The sequence below is a fragment of the Gymnoscopelus microlampas genome, assembly GCF_963454915.1.
Source record: "Gymnoscopelus microlampas genome assembly, chromosome: 17".
Taxonomy (NCBI): domain Eukaryota; kingdom Metazoa; phylum Chordata; class Actinopteri; order Myctophiformes; family Myctophidae; genus Gymnoscopelus; species Gymnoscopelus microlampas.
Genome location: NC_139954.1, coordinates 36,569,610 through 36,586,717, shown reverse-complemented (window position 1 = coordinate 36,586,717; position 17,108 = coordinate 36,569,610). Strand labels below are relative to the sequence as shown.

Sequence of the window (17,108 nt, the reverse complement as noted above, 5' to 3'; positions counted from 1 at the left end):
CAATGCAAAAAGATATACAGTACACACAGCCCCCCAACACGCACGCACGCACACACGCACACACACACACACACACACACACACACACACACAGTTAGTTATCAAAGCGAAAGGACTGATGAAACGCAGCGTAGGTGCATAGGTGTGGATATAAATAATTTGCAATGTATATCGTTGCTGTCGGGTGGAAACTTCGTAAGTCCAAACCGTTCCATTTTTATTATTATTTTAAAAGATATTTAAAGGGATATTTCGCTTTCAAACATGTTTGGGGTGATTTTGAAGTCTACTCTGATATACAGAGACGATGCCGGGTAAAAATGCAAAAGAAAAAAAGGGGATATAAATATAACTGTACATGCATATATTATGCGCCTGTCTGTGAAACCTAAACTGAATTCCCTAATAAAAAATATAATAAAATATTTTTTGTGTGCACCCCAGACAGTTTTTAAGTTGCTTGATTCAGTATTTAGATATTTGACACGCCCCCTTCCCATGCAAACCCCATTGTAACTTCAAACTCCATTTTAACCTTGTTAGATTCATTGAAAACACCCGTCCTTGGTTCTGGTGACTGATATTGTCCTTCTAATGCATCATTTTTTTCTTTTAATGATTAACAAAAACATGTTGTGAGCTTATAGCTTGCCGATTTTTGCTACTTTTGTGCAACACCCTTGTAAAAAAAAATAGGGCATTAATTTACCAAGAAACATAAATATATGTATATAAATATGGAGATACAAGGTTTCTGCCCGGCTGCGAGGTTATCCTCTGTTCTTTTCTCCCATCTTTGGCATTGGCAGAGACAGGCAGACACTAATCACCCACTCTGCTTCTTGTCAGCTCCTGTCTGCTGATGGCGCTGGACTGGAACCACCCCAGACTCACACCTTTCTCCTCCATTGGCTAGAATGGAAGGAAGGTCTTTGAGAATGACTCCACCGCGAGTCACAGCTCAACTTTGGGTTTTCGCCCGACCTTTTTTCCTTGTTCTTTTTGGGCCACCAATGCGTTATTTTGTGCAAGATCTGGCCAGCAGAGGAAGAGATTGATGCGAAGACACATGGCGCGTGCGACTGCGTTGATAACTATGGAGCCCTCTCTCTCCACATGCGTGTCTCATTATTAATTCCATTATAGACAGTCTCCGAGCATGGAGGCCCATTAGACAGAGTCAGCTCGCTGGAGCATAGCAGCAGACCTCAAGTTTAATTGACATACTGGCACACATGGGAACACAAGGTGTGTGTGTGTGTGTGTGTGTGTGTGTGTGTGTGTGTGTGTGTGTGTGTGTGTGTGTGTGTGTGTGTGTGTGTGTGTGTGTGTGTGTGTGTGTGTGTGTGTGTGTGTGTGTGTGTGTGTGTATGGCATGTTCTGAGTGCATATATAGTTGATAAATGCAAATGGTAATTTCTTCATACAGCCTTGAATTCCAGGATGAAGGAGGATAATTTTTTGAATTGCTTACATTACACCTGCAAGAATGGATGTACACATTGGACAGTGAAGTGGAACAGCAGAGAATGTCGCCAAGAAATGCTTTAAATAACACAAATGTCAAGTGCTTTTCAGGCCCCACTTGAAAATCTTGAAAGTGTTCGGATGGGCGTGGTGCAGAGCATGTTTATTTAACAAAAAAATAACAAATATTCATCTTGTATTATCATTAAATATTAGTGTTTTCCCAATTATTTGGGGGGCCACTTGCAATATCATCAAGGCCCACTAGTGTGGCCCCGGCCCAACAGGTTGAGAACAACTGTACTAGTAGAATGAATTCCTCAGACCAAACCATTTGCATTGCATCAGAGCGATCAATCACAGGCAGGCAGCCCGATGACAATGCTGTGGCTGGTCTTTAAAGAACTCTTTGTGTCTGTCTGTGTGTGTCTGTGTGTGTGTGTGTGTGTGTGTGTGTGTGTGTGTGTGTGTGTGTGTGTGTGTGTGTGTGTGTGTGTGTGTGTGTGTGTGTGTGTGTGTGTGTGTGTGTGTGTGTGTGTGTGTGTGTGTGTGTGTGTGTGTGTGTGTGTGTGCTGTGTCTGCGTGCAGAGAGTGACACGGCTGGGACCGCATGGCCAAACCACCGCTGAGGTCACGGCTTTGCTCGCGCAGACACAACACAGAGCAGTTGTTCGGCTCTCTTTGCATATACTGTAACGCTGGCCTTCGTGTTGTTCTTTTTCCGTGCCTGTGGGAACAATGTAGCGGAGAGTTGAAGGGGAAAAAATGAACAAATCTGTCTTTTAAATTGCAAAAAAAAACCAGTCTAGAATGGCTGTATTCTTTCATGTGGAAAAGGTGAAGGCAGTAGATTGGTTGTGCAACTCAAGCAGAGTTTTATTGTGTCTGAAGAACCCATGCTGGGCAGGTTTCAAGCTATATAGCGGCACTTTCAAGCTAGCGGGCAATTTATGAGAATCGTAGCTGAACAAAGTGCTAAACAAAGTACTAGGAAAAGTGTCAGAGGCAGAAGGTAATGAAAGGCACCAATCATTCTAAACATCTGACACGGTCAACAAGAGATTTAGTGATAAGGATTCTTCCATTTAAACATTTAATTGAAAACGGCAAGATACTGTGTATAGCACATATAGGCTGAGCTCATTCTCGCTCCTATGCTACTGACACAGGAATCTAATACAAATCTTATGTGGGAGCCAATTAACCCATTAAGACCTGGAACGCATCTGTGTCACTTTTTGATTTGAGCAAAAAAAAAAAGCATTATTTTACACTTTGGCTATTCAAAAATAGCAGATATACAAGCTCATAGCGCGGCACCGAGTGCCGCGCTATGAGCTTGTAGATCTGCTATTTTTGAAAAATCGTGAAAATGTGTGAAAATCTTTGAATATATATTGTTTTAAAGCGAACATTTTTAACTCAAATCTTTGCTTCTGGGGGTCCCTGGAACAGAATATGTTGAGATGGGGGTCGGCGGGCAAATACATATCATTTGGGGGTCCTTGACATGAAAAGGTTTGAGAGCCACTGATATAGAAACATGCGTTTTTTTCAGAATACTGTTGGGATTTAGAAGACATTTGTAGAATCGGTCTTAATAGGTTAACGGCAGGCGGATTTCTCTGTAGTGTATTTTTTTCTTCTTCTTTTCTTCCCAAAGCCTTCAAAGCAGTCTGCCTTTGGCATTTTATAGGCGTGGGACAATAAAGGGAAAGGCCGTGGCAGACAGTTGATGTGTCAGTCATTGTTTAATGTTCACTGGCCGGACAGCTCACCTCAGACATATGCTGGTATATATGGAGCTGGCCCAGGAGAGGCATTCCACACCCAGTAATGTCTTTATGTTACACTAAGAGTGAAGTAGTTGACCGGTAACGGTCACCTTTCACCTTTTCCACATGCAATGCACCCCCTGTTAAAGTAAAAGGCTCCAATGATCCGAGTTGCTCCTGCGACGCGCTGTGAGCTTGTAGATCGGCTATTTTCAAATAAAATCTTGCAGGGAAATTATAATAAGCAGATCTGGCAACCCTGGACAGGACATGTACAGGCAGCAGACTGCACAGTAAAATGCTCAGTGTCCATTTAACTCAGCGAGTGTACAGATGTAACCAAACAGACCCTTACGGGGGCTGTTTGGTTACATTTGTACACTCTCTTGGGTTACAAATAGATAAACACCAAATATTTTACTGTGTGGCTTTTAAAGTTCTGCGGCCGGTCGCCACATAGTACAATGGTGGAGTGATGAATGCCCACAGCTAAACCACAGGCCCATCTAATCTTCTCTCTCTCGCTCTCTCTCTCTCTCTCTCTCCAGCCTGATCTCACAGAATGTAGTATACGCTGCACGGACCCAGTGCGCGTCATTCAGTGCATAGTGGCCTAGAAAACCCGAAATTCCGCACACATGTACGGCGAGTCCCACGGTGGGCGTAACCAGTTGCAACCCGGAAAAAACCCGGAAGTAGAGCAGTCCCCACAACAAAATGTACGATTCTGTGCCTATCGGTACATAACTCAAACGGCGCTCAGTAGGCTCAAGGGAACGTCGCAACGTTCGGGACGGCAACTCGCTCGCTTTAGCTCACTCGGTGGTCCCTCACGTGGCTCCAGTTCCCTTGAAAGATTTTCAGGGTTTCCAGTTGTCTATGCACGGAATGACACCTCTGTGCAATGTATACTAAGTTGTGTGAGATCGGGTTGCTCTCTCTCTCTCTCTCTCTCTCTTCCCCAAAAAGACAGACGATCCACCCAAATACTCCAATACTACCTGCCACCCTGTGTGACTTGTGTGACGCACCCCATCTATAATTAAATCCATTCTGATGTAATTACGTAAGACAAAACATCTTCGGTCCTGCTTTAATTGCTTTGTGGTCTCACAACGCGATGCCTTGTTACAAGTCGTCCTGATGCATGACCCAGGCGCCGCGCCAGGAAATTTGGTGTTATAAAATGAGCAGCATCGCAGCAACCCAGTGATCATCTGTGGCATTGTTAACCCATTTAGACCGGGAACGCATCTGTGACACTTTTACATTTCTTTGGGCTATTCAAAAATAGCAGATCTAAAAGCTCGTAACGCGGCACCGAGGGCCGCGCTATGAGCTTTTTGAAAAATCTTGAACATTTTTGCAAATCTTTGAATATAATTTTGAAGCGAATTTTAACTCAAATCTTTGCTTCTGGGGGGTTCCTGGAACAACATATTTTGAGATGGGGGTCCGCGGTCAAATACATATAATGTTGGGGGTCCTTGACATGAAAAAGTTTGAGAACCACTGATACTATTGAGTAACAAATGTTCACTTTAAAAATATATATATTCAAAGATTTGCAAACAATTTCGTGATTTTTCAAAAGTCGAGCTTGTAGATCAGCAATTTTTTTGAAAAATCGTGAAAATGTGTGCAAATCGTTCAAGCGAACATTTGTAAAATATTTTGTTCCAGGGTCCTCCTCCATGAAGCAAAGATTTGAGTTACAAATGTTCGCTATAAAAATATATATATATTCAAAGATATGCACAACTTTTCACGATTTTTCAAAAAATAGCAGATCTACAAGCTCATAGCGCGGCACTCGGTGCCGCGCTATGAGCTTGTATATCTGCTATTTTTTGAATAGCGCAAAGAGATCTATAAAATGACACAGATGCGTTCCCGGTCTTAACGGGTTAACCAGTCCCTGATGCCCACAAAGTGGTTCAAACAGAGCATTTAGAATTCTGAGAGCGAGGTCGACACTCCCTACGAGTTTCGGAGGGGGGGGGCGACTGGTACTGCAATTACTGTAGTGTAATCACTGGCTGAAGCAAAACGAATAAATAACATTCTTTTTAGCTTAGAAGGAGAAACAACATGGGTTATTTTCAACCAGACAGTGGAGGTCAATGACACTGTATCACTAGGCACACACGCTGTGAACGAATCCTCAAAGACAACTACAGTGTTGTCCCGACACCTGTTGCTCGAGAAAGAAAAGATTTCTAAAGGCCTAATTACAGGCTTAATTATAAACTAATCCATTCAGGCCATTCATTTGGGTTTGATGCTCTCTAAATCCCCAGCATTTCAAACACTGGACTTGTTTAACCCATTAAGACCGGGAACGCATCTGTGTGTCATTTTAAGATGTCTTTGGGCTATTCAAAAATAGCAGATATACAAGCTCATAGCGCGGCACCGAGTGCCGCGCTATGAGCTTGTAGATCTGCTATTTTTTGAAAAATCGTGAAAAATGTGTGCAAATCTTTGAATATATGTATTTTTAAAGCGAACATTTTTTAACTCAAATCTTTGCTTCTGGGGGATTCTACAAATGTCTTCTAAATCCTAACAGTTTTTTGAAAAAACACATTTGCTATAATATCAGTGGTTCTCAAAAATGATATAGCCGTGGACCCCCATCTCAAAATGTTTTGTTCCAGGGACCCCAAGAAGTTGTAACAGAGTCAAAAATGTTCGCTTTAAAAAATATATATTCAAAGATTTGCACACATTTTCACGATAAAAAAAAAAATAGCAGATCTACAGTACAAGCTCATAGCGCGGCACTCGGTGCCGCGCTATGAGCTTGTATATCTGCGATTTTTGAATGGCCCAAAGAAATCTTAAAATGACACACACAGATGCGTTCCCGGTCTAAATGGGTTAATATCTTTTTCTTCTGACAACAACATTAGCACAGAGCAGAACTAATAAGGACTTTTTCTGTCAAGCCAAGCCTGATGTCAGTGTTGGGGGGGGGGGCCCACAAAGGACCAGGATACTGACAACACAAAGAGCACTCATCAGCCCCCAAAACCTCAGAGTAATTAATTCGGTAAAGAAGCCAAATTCTGCCAGATGAGTGTGTGTGTGTGTGTGTGTGTGTGTGTGGGGGGGGGACTCATGTAAAACGTTGGGGGAATGTGGGAATGTGCCTTTATTCCGTCTTGACATTGAATAGTGACAGTGCGCGCTGTACCTATTCAAGGGCTCAATAACTTGGCTCCCAAGACACCCAAACAGCTCTGAGCCAAGTGTAGCCTTTCATTTGCAAGAAGCGGCATACTGTGGTTAAGCTTTGTCATTCTCTCTCTCTCTCTCTCTCTCTCTCTATCCGGAGCACGGAGGAGCAGACATGAATGTTCAAAGCTGTGGCACATCTGCTCCAGAACGCCGTTCAACAATGTGAGTGGACCATTTTTAAAAGGTTACAAAAAAGAGTATGCAAATTTTCCGAAGGAGCTTCGCGGTTCCTCGGGTCTCACTGAGTTGTTTCACTATAAGAAAAGACCTGACAGCCGAGTGGTTAGGGCACGTACTACATTATGCTCTGATGCCTGCATGGCAGCATGTTCCCGGTTCAATTCCCATCCGGTCTGACCATTTGCTGCGTTTCCTCTACTCTATCTCCCCGTTTCATTTCTCTCTCCACTGTGACTTCCGCTCGTCCGCTCCAATGTTAACTCCTTGACTAAAAGCTTAATCTCTCCTATTTCTTTTTAACGTGGTGGAAATGAGCCGTTTTCGATCGGCGATCCCTCTGCAATGGAGGATCGCGTTAGAAATATTATTGTTCCAGGCGTTAGTCGGGACCCTCCGCCGTCTCGCACGCAGGCTTTGTTACATGCGCGTTCCTCGTCGGGGCTTCGACAGCATGCAACATATCAACGTAAGTGGATGGAAGATATGCTGGCACTAGATGTACCCTAATTTAATAAACCACACGATGTGTTAAGTTACAATTAACAGAAAATAGAACGGTATCCAAACAAAACTTGATGAATACAATATATCCCTGTGACGAAGGAAAGAGGAGAGGAAGGATCGTTTTGATTCAACACCACCTGCACGCTTCTGTCAACAACGTAAAACGTGTTTCACTAGAGCGACCACCGCAATAAAAAATGCATTATGGAGTGACCCGATAGCCAAGTGGTTAGGGCCGCATACCACATGGCCGAAACACGGCCTGATCAGCGAGTTCCCAGCCGGCGGGATCATTTGCTGTTTGTAACTCCACTACTCTCTCTCTCTCTCCCGTCACTCTCAAATGAAGCCTCAAAAAATGCCCCCAAAAATAACTTTAACCCATTAAGACCGGGAACGCATCTGTGTGTCATTTTTAGATTTCTTTGGCTATTCAAAAATAGCAGATATACAAGCTCATAGCTATTTTTTTTTTAATCGTGAAAATGTGTGGCAAAATCTTGGATTGTATATTCTTTAAAGCGAACATTTGTAAAATGTTTAGTTCCAGGAACCTCCAGAAGTAAAGATTTGAGTTACAAACGTCCGCCCAAAAAAAAGGAAAAAAATCGAATATTTGCACAACTTTTCATGATTTTTCAAAAATAGCAGATATACAAGCTCATAGTGCGGCACTCGGTGCCGCGCTATGAGCTTGTATATGTGCTATTTTTGAATTGCCCAACAAAATGACACACAGATGCGTTCCCAGTCTTAAAGAGTTAAAAAAGAAAAACGCATCAGGTCCAACTGAAACGCAAGACATTCATCCAGTCAGTTGTTAAGCTTGATGCCTTATTTATGATTGGCAGCCATCATTCCCCATTATTCCCTTTCTCTTTCAATGGGTTTATGCTTATTAATATGGTCCTTTCAACTAAGTTTCCTTGCAACAAAAGCCCTAAAGTGAATGTGTCTATAAACACCTTTGTAATGGTAATGGCTAAATGGGTTCTTCTCAGAGGTTAATCGAAGGGATTGTTCTGCAAGGGTGAAAAGATGGTGAAAGGCAACTGATTGATTGTGTTCTGGAGGGCGTAAAAAAAAATAAAGAATACGTAAAACTCTATCTTTTCAGTCAATGCCCTGCTTCCTCCTTGATACAGGAAGTGATTTATTTTGACAGCAACCTCATTGGGGTTTATTTAAGCCAAATAAAAAAGTCTTTGTTCCGAGTTTCTCTGTTGAATGCACCGGGAAGGAAGAGAAGAAGAGACAAAGAAGAGAGAGAGAGAGAGAGAGAGAGATAGAGAGATAGAGAGATAGAGAGATAGAGAGAGAGAGAGAGAGAGAGAGAGAGAGAGAGAGAGAGAGAGAGAGAGAGAGAGAGAGAGAGAGGAGCGGCTGAAAAGATAGAGTGTGGGACAAGGGGGGAAATGACAAGGTAAAAATGTGTGAAAATGTGAAACGGAGAGAATGTTAGCTACGAGCGCGCTACGCTACTGGCTGACAGCCTGTTGGGTTAGATTCGACCCCACTTAGGAGGGAAACGTACAGGGCCAGGTCTATAATTAGAAAACACAGTCCCTCTAATCCTCGCTGAATGATTTAAGCAGCCAATACAGCCAGGAATTGACAACCCGACAGGCCCTGGCGGTTTCGGAGTGGTTTTCCCACACATTCCCACGCACCAGGAGGGCGCAGGGAGGGAACCCAGGGCGTGCTGGAAAAGTTCTGAGCTCGGTGAGGTGAGGTTCAGGTGGGGTGTATGCATGGTGTGTGTGTGTGTATCCAACAATCCTACACTGACAAATCCCTGACTGTACTGTGATTTTTGGAAAGCTTCAAACACCAGAGACACAAACCTGCAGGTTTGAAGTGCCGAGTTCACTAGTTCAGAGACTAACTAAAACGTTGATCTAATATCTTCTCCTTAAGCAGGAAGACCACTATCGTTATTTCTATTCTTTCGCTATTGAGGCGTATTTATTGTTAAATTAGTCGTAACTGTAATTGTATTCTTGCTGTGTAAAGCACTTTGAGCTGCATTTCATGTCATGAAAGGCGCTATACAAATAAAGCTTATTGTTATTATTATCATTATTAAGTGGAAGTACACATTCCATGGGCATGAAAACCCTGTTGTGATTGGTCGAAAAAAAAAGAGAGCTTCCTGGGGAAGTACAGTACAGTACATACAATGGAAGCCCGGTCCTATAGACACTGTCAGCTGTAGTTCGTTACAAGGCTTTTCTCCTCGTAAGACGAGAAAAGGCTGTTGACAAGGTTATTTAAACTCTGTATACTCCGTTGACCCCCAGGGGTCTATGCTAAAGGTCCCCTCCTTTTTTTCCCCCTCCACGCCAACTATCTTCCTCGAAAATACTCAGTCTATAAGCTCACAACGTACAACGATGCAATGCATTGTGAGCTTGCAGAACCGCTATTTTTCTTTCGCTGAATGTTTGCCCCAGAATAGGGACGCTATACGGTTACTGTGGTTAAGCGCAGGGCCATGTGGCCTCAAATTTAGACATCAACAAACTGTTTAACCAGCCTGGACTGTGCACACAAACTAGACCGAAGCTTTGAGGTCGCAGTATTTGAAGGCTGATTTATAATGTTTTCATAGCCTCCTCCCTTTCAGCTAGTCAGCAGCAAGCTAGGTCCATCGCGGGAGCCTGTTGACGACAGCTAATCATTAGCCAGTTAGCCTCCGTTGCGGCCTGGGATGCAGGCCTGGGCGATAAAGAACCAAACGACCCAAGGCTCACAGCTTAACCCATTAAGACCGGGAAAGAACCTGTATCGTTTTTTGATTTCTTTGGGCTATTCAAAAATAGCAGATCTACAAGCTCGTGGCGCGGCACCGAGTGCCGCGCTACGAGCTTGTAGATCTGCTATTTTTTTTACATCCCCATTGCATCTGCATGGGGATTCTACAAATGTCTTCTAAATCCTAACAGTTTTTTTTTAAACTTATGTTGTTATAAAAAATTATATGTATTTGGCCACGGACGCCCCATCTCAAAATATGTTGTTCCAAGGACCCTCAGAAGCAAGGATTTGAGTTCAAAATGTTTGCTTTAAACAATATATATATTCAAAGATTTGCACAAACTTTTCACAATTTTTTCTAAAATAGCAGATATACAAGCTCATAGCGCGGCACTCGGTGCCGCGCTATGAGCTTGTATATCTGCTATTTTTGAATAGCCAAAGAAATCTTAAAATGACAGAGATGCGTTCCCCGTCTAAATGGGTTAATGATCCAAAGATCAGCTCAGTATTTACGGGCTCAGCGTCTCCAGCATGGCCCCGCTGAACAAAAGGCCTCCCTCCCCTTTTTCTTCATCTTCCTCGGTGGAGGAATTGAGTTCATAAAACTGGGAAACAACGTTACGGAGTAATGAAATCTCCCACTAGGCCCGGGAAAGAAAAATAAAATGAAGGAGCCATCAATCGCAGAGGTAAAAGCCTCCAGTTGATTAGATGATAAATAACTGGCAACGCGCCAGGGAACAAATGTTCCGCACACACTCGCGGTATTTACTGAGCGCGCGTGTGTGTGTGTGTGTGTGTGTGTGTGTGTGTGTGTGTCTGTGTGTGTGTGTGTGTGTGTGTGTGTGTGCGATGTACTTCGAGTGCCTTTATTATTTATGTTTCTTCGGGGAGTTTAAAGTTGCAGAGCGCTGCGAGGAGTATCAACGCTGATGTCTACTGTACATTAAGTATGACCAATATAACATTTTAGACAAGACTTGAATCCCACAAAACATGTACACATAAATTGTCTGAGACCTTTATATATGGTGCAACCTCTCTGTATCGGTTGAAATCCTTAGAAACGAATCCTTAGAATGAAAGAAGAAAAAAACTAAAAAACAATCAGATCCTACAGCTTTTGAGAGCTCCATCGCTCAATGGCGGCCAGACAAAGGAGGCTTGGACTTAACTGCAAGGTCCAGTCCTCTCAAATGACCCCACAACCATTGGAGCAGTGACCAGGGCCAACACTTGCACCCACAATTCTTTATTATGCTCCCTGAACAATGCATCTGCTCATTGCCCCTACATGGGTAACACAGGAAGCTTAAATCTGATTTAAACTTAGCTGGTGTCGCGCACTGAAAATAGCAGATCTACAAGATCACATTGTGAGCATGCACGGTGGCTATTTTCCGTGCGTGACACGACGTGCAACCAAATATAAATCAGGCTTTATTGACCCATTAAGACCGGGAACGCATAGGCTACTACTGTGTCATTTTAGATTTTTTTTTGCTATATCCATTATTTTATACTTTGGGCTATTCAAAAATAGCAGATATGCAAGCTCGTAGCGCGGCACTAGCTTGCAGATCTAGCCTACTATTTTTTGAAAAATCTTCAGCATTTTGTGCAAATCTTTCAATACACATATTTTTTTGGAGACATTTGTAACTCATATATTTGCTTCGGGAGGTCCCTGGAACACAATATTTTACAAATGTTCGCTTTAAAAAATATATATATTCAAAGATTTGCACACATTTTCACGATTTTTCAAAAATAGCAGATCTACGAGCTCGTGACGCGGCACTCGGTGCCGCGCTACGAGCTAGGAACTGGAACACTGAGCTATACAGCTTACAACGACTACACCGCAAGGTCCACCCCACCCTCCATCAGCGGTCTCATCAATCAGCTTCAAGCATTTTTTCGCGAAACCCGAGTTGTTCCTCGAAGCTCAGCCCGGACGAGGGCGAGGGCGATGACATCTTCTTTTCTCAAGCATGTCACACAGGCATGGGCCAGCATCTGAGATGCGTTTTTTTTCTACTCATCTTAGAAGAAGAAGAAGACCCTCTCTCCATCTCCACCCCACCCCCCAGCCAGTGTAGTGTGTGGTGTGGTGTGTGTGAAAGCCTCCTCTGTGAGCCTGGCCAAGGATCTGCCAGTGGCCCCCTCTCTCTTTGTGCTCTGAATGGGCATGGCTCGGCCACGTTTTTTAAAGGCACCCTAACGTACCGTGGCATGGACCACAAAGGCAGCCGTGGTAATTTGCCAGGGATAATGACGCTCCCTTAATTCGGCCCTAGGGGCCACAAAACCAAAATGCTTTAAAGCAAAGCCCCCCCCCCTTCCAGGGATGAGTCCCATGTCCTTGTTTTCAAGGTCTCTCTCTCTCTCTCTCTAACACGCACGCACGCACGCACGCACGCACGCACGCACGCACGCACACACACACACACACACACACACACACACACACACACACACACACACACACACACACACACACACACACACACACACACACACACACACACACACACACACACACACACACACACACACACACACACACACACACACACACACGCACACACACACACACACGCACACACACACACACACACGCACACACACACACACGCACACACACACACACACACACACACTCTCTTTCCCTTGTTCTCTCTCTCATTTGGGTTGAAAAGGGTTGCGTTTTCTTCCGGTTTATTGTCATTCCGCAACCAAATATCAGCAAACAGCAGCGAGAGGGGGAGAGAACATGCCAGCCACGACTGGAGGCCCCCTGCTCTCCTCCCCAGAGGAAAGAGGACAGCAAAACCAAGGCAAACACAAGCAGAGCCTCTTTAATCCATTGAGACCGGGAACGCATCTCTGTCATTTTTTTTATTTCTTTCGGCTATTCAAAAATAGCAGATATACAAGCTCTTAGCGGGGCACCGAGTGCCGCGCTACGAGCTTGTAGATCTGCTATTTTAGAAAAATCGTGAAAATGTGTGCAAATCTTTGAATATATATGTTTTTAAAGCCATTTTTTTTACTCAAATCTTTGCTTCTGGGTGATTCTACAAATTCTAAATGTGATTCTTCTAAATCCTAACAGTTTTTTTTTTTTTTAAGTATATGCTGCTATATATAGCGGTTCTCAAACTTTTTCATGTCAAGGACCCCCAAAATGATATGTATTTGGCCGTGGACCCGCATCTGAAAATATTTTGTTCCAGGGACCCCCAGAAGCACAGATTTGAGTTAAAAATGTATATATATATACATATATATTCAAAGATTTGCACATATTTTCCCGATTTTTCAAAAAATAGCAGAACTACAAGCGCGTAGCGCGGCACTCGGGCCGCACTACGAGCTTGTAGATCTGCTATTTTTGAATAGCCAAATATATCTAAAATGACAGAGATGCGTCCCCGGATTGAATGAGTTAAAAGGAGCTGGAGAATCGGGCCTGGCTGCACTGATGCTCCAACCACACACATTAGGGGGACACATTTAGGCCACCGATTGAATCGAGAGACACGTAAAGTGAAAGAAGAAGAGGTGGCCGCCGCGGGAGGGGGAATAGAGCAACAGAATGTTTAAGCAAATGCCAGCTAGGCCCCGGCCTGCCTGCGGGGATATATAAAATATATACAGACGTTGTGACAATGAGGAGGGTATTGAGAAACACAACTGTGGCCTATGCCTTTCATGATAAATTGGCTCTCGGGGGGGGGGGAGTTTGTAGCCTTAGCAGTTGTTAGACAAGCTAAGCGTGTATTCGTTCAGTTAAACCCCCCCCCCCCCCCCCCGGATGTGCACTGCATACCGTTTTTGGACACTTTTTTTGTATTCATTTTGTTTGGAGTACATTTCAGAAGCTAATACTGTTACTGTTAGGTCTTACTTCCTTACATAACGAGAAGAAACACACTGTGGAAACAAAGTGGATCGCTCCAATTACAAAGCTAACATCACTTATACTGCAGTGCGCATCTATCTCACACAATCCACCAGCTCATTATGGACTGTGTGTCTTGTGGGGGGTTGAGGGAGGGGGGGTGACGATCTGCAAACTTTTTAAGGGGTAGAATGGTACTCGAATCCAGTGGAAAAAGGGGTTGTGATCTATCGATCCGCAACAAACTCGGTGACTCCTTGTTTGTTATGGTGGCGGAGGAGGCGATATCAGCAGGTACATGATGACATCACCACCGATCTGAGCAATGATTACGCCACAAAGGACCAATTAGGGAGAGCTATGCCTCACTGAAACGATTCAACATTCCGAGAGAGATAGAGAGAGAGAGAGTGAGTGAGTGCTGCAGAGGGAAAACGCCTCCAATAGCAGCCTGTGTATGAAAGAACCCCCCCCCTCCCTCTTCCTCCTCCTCTTCTTCCTCTCCCTCCTGTTTTTGTCCCCACTCCTCCTCGTCTCTGTTGCCACCATCACGCTGCTTTTCAAATTCTACTTCTACTCTCTCACTCAGAATAAAAGGCTTTTCCTACATAAAAGGCTGCCTCACTTCTTACTACAGGGGCCACCGAGCGGAGAGGGGGAATAGACGGAGAGAGAGAGGCAGAGAGAGAGAGAGAGAGAGAGAGAGAGAGAGAGAGAGAGAGAGAGAGAGAGAGAGAGAGAGAGAGAGGAATTAACAGATGTATGCCGTATGTAGGACCAGCAGGATATTTGGACAACGGTTTCAAAACAAAGGAGAGAGAGGAGAAAAAGTCCTGTGTTAAGCAGTAAAAAGGAAAGAAAAGTGTGGAAGTTATGGAACTTCATCACAGTATAGTAAAACGTTGTGTAGAAAAAGTAGGAATGCCGTAGGGGAAACTTGAACAAAAGGATAATTAAACGCTTTTATCCTGAACCTGGCGTCCCTATTTTGGGGTATTTTTAGTATACATTTTCCAAAATAGCCAATCTACAAGCTCACAAGGTATTGCAATGCGACGCGTTGTGGGCTTGTATTTTGGCTAATTTCACTATTCTTCATACAAAAACGTATATAGAAGTATCTCTCTATAATTAACACACGTGCACGCACGCAAACGCACACGCACACGCACACGCACACGCACAAAGTGGTTATAACAAGTACACTCCTGACATGCCAGGATGCAAGAAGAAGCAGACTGCAGAGAGAAACAGGAAGTGAGTACTCACCACCTAGGCATCACTGGCCCAGCATCCTCTGGTTGCAAAGGATGGGCCTGACAACACCGTCTATCCCTTTACACACTGCTTCTGGAGAGAGAGAGAGAGAGAGAGAGAGAGAAAGGGGGGAGGGGTGAGTCTTTCACTATTTTGTTCGCCTTCTTGGTATAAGTGGTGTGGAGTGTCACAAAGAGCTGCTCCCGCTCTCGTAAACAAACCGCCAACTTTTCAATGGTGAGTGCAGGGGAGGGGGGGTGGTGCAGGAATGGCCTTTAAACAGTGGTGGAAAAAGTAAATGTTTTACTTAAGTAAAAGCATCAATACTGCGATGTACAGTACAGTGTACTGTAGAGACACTCTACAAATACAAGTAAAATAACTGGTCAAAATCAAAATTGACTTGAGTAAAAGTACAAAATGATTGGCATCAAGACAAACTTAAAGTACCAACAGTAAAAGTACTCATTATGCAGAATGTTCTGTTTCACAAGTTATCATTATGTCTAAAAATGTTACTTATTATTTATAACTTTTGAAAATAGCAGATCTACAAGCTCAAGCTTGTGAGCTTGTAGATCGGCTATTTTCAAATAGCCAAAGTTTGAAATAGGGCTGAAGTGGTTGATGTTTTGTCATAATAATCAAAATCTACAAAGTAACATATTTGTCCCTGAGGTGTAGTGGAGTCGAAGTAAAAGTATAGAAAATTGGAAATACTACAGTAAAGTAAAAGTACCTCAAAATTGTACTTAAGTACAGTACTTGAGTACATGTACTTAGTTACATTTCCACCACTGCCTAATAAACCAAGCCTTCATGGAGCTGGGGAGAGGAGGGAACAGTCGAACCCCCCGCCACTAAACTCCACTACATCAAGTGCCTGGGGGCCTTCTCACCCCAATACAAAACCCACAGCCTTCATTACGTCTCACATGTCAACACCCCTGTAGCTATTTGAATTAAACCTACCGTCTATTTTGTGCCCCGCAACAACAAAAAAACACAGAGGCTTAAATGTTTTCCAATTTAACCCATTTAGACCGGGCAAGAATCTGTGTCATTTTTTTTTTATTTCTTTGGGGCTGTTCAAAAATAGCAGATATACAAGCTCATAGCGCGGCACCGAGTGCCGCGCTATGAGCTTGTAGATCTGCTATTTTTGAAAAAAATCGTGAACATTTGTGCAAATCTTTGAATATGTTTTTTTTTTTTAAGCGAACATTTTTAGCTCAGTTACAACTTCTGGGGGGGGGGGGGGGGTCCCTGGAACAAACTATTTTGAAATGGGGGTCCACGGCCAAATACGTCATCATTTTTGGGTGGTCCTTGACATTTTTTTTTTCAAAAAACTGTTAGGATTTAGAAGATATTTGTAGAATCCCCCAGAAGCAAAGATTTGAGTTACAAATGTTCGCTTAAAAAAATTATATACATTCAAAGATTTGCACAAAATGTTCAAGATTTTTCCAAAAAATAGCAGATCTACAAGCTCATAGCGCGGCACTCGGTGCAGCGCTATGAGCTTGTATATCTGCTATTTTTAGAATCGCCAAAGAAATCTTAAAAATGACACAGATGCGTTCCCGGCTTTAATGGGTTAATTTATGAACGTAGGTATAAATCAGATGAATTTATACCTCGGCTGGCTCAATCAAACGTGGAGGCTAATATGCGGAGAGCACTTTGGGTTACATGGGCTTTTTTGATCTCGATACACACAGAAGCAAATTGGAACAAATAGCCTCTGCTCGGTTTCTACGGCAACCTCTGAGAGTGGTTCAGACTATCCATCCCTCCCACGGCGTCAACTGTGCCGTGATATTTCAGCCATTTCCCTTGTTTTTTCCAACCACACAAAATGCATAGGAAATGGCTAAAGAGAGAGCTGTGGGGATCAATTGTTTGCCTGTAGATTAATCCTAAGGCTTTAGTACCGACTTATACTTAAAGTATGGAGAGATTTTTCAAGTACACTTTTCTTTTTTACATTAACCCACTCAATCCGTGAACGC

General features: G+C 43.4%; 1 protein-coding gene across 2 annotated transcripts in view; it reads right to left on the bottom strand.

The window, feature by feature from the left end:
- Positions 1-17,108, bottom strand: part of sema5ba (sema domain, seven thrombospondin repeats (type 1 and type 1-like), transmembrane domain (TM) and short cytoplasmic domain, (semaphorin) 5Ba) — a 210,053-nt gene that overhangs the window by 161,008 nt on the left and 31,937 nt on the right. For both annotated transcript variants that reach the window (XM_084084310.1, XM_084084311.1), the window contains exon 2: positions 15,106-15,186. The gene's annotated coding sequence lies outside the window, so the exon portion shown is untranslated. The remainder of the gene's footprint in view (positions 1-15,105; positions 15,187-17,108) is intronic.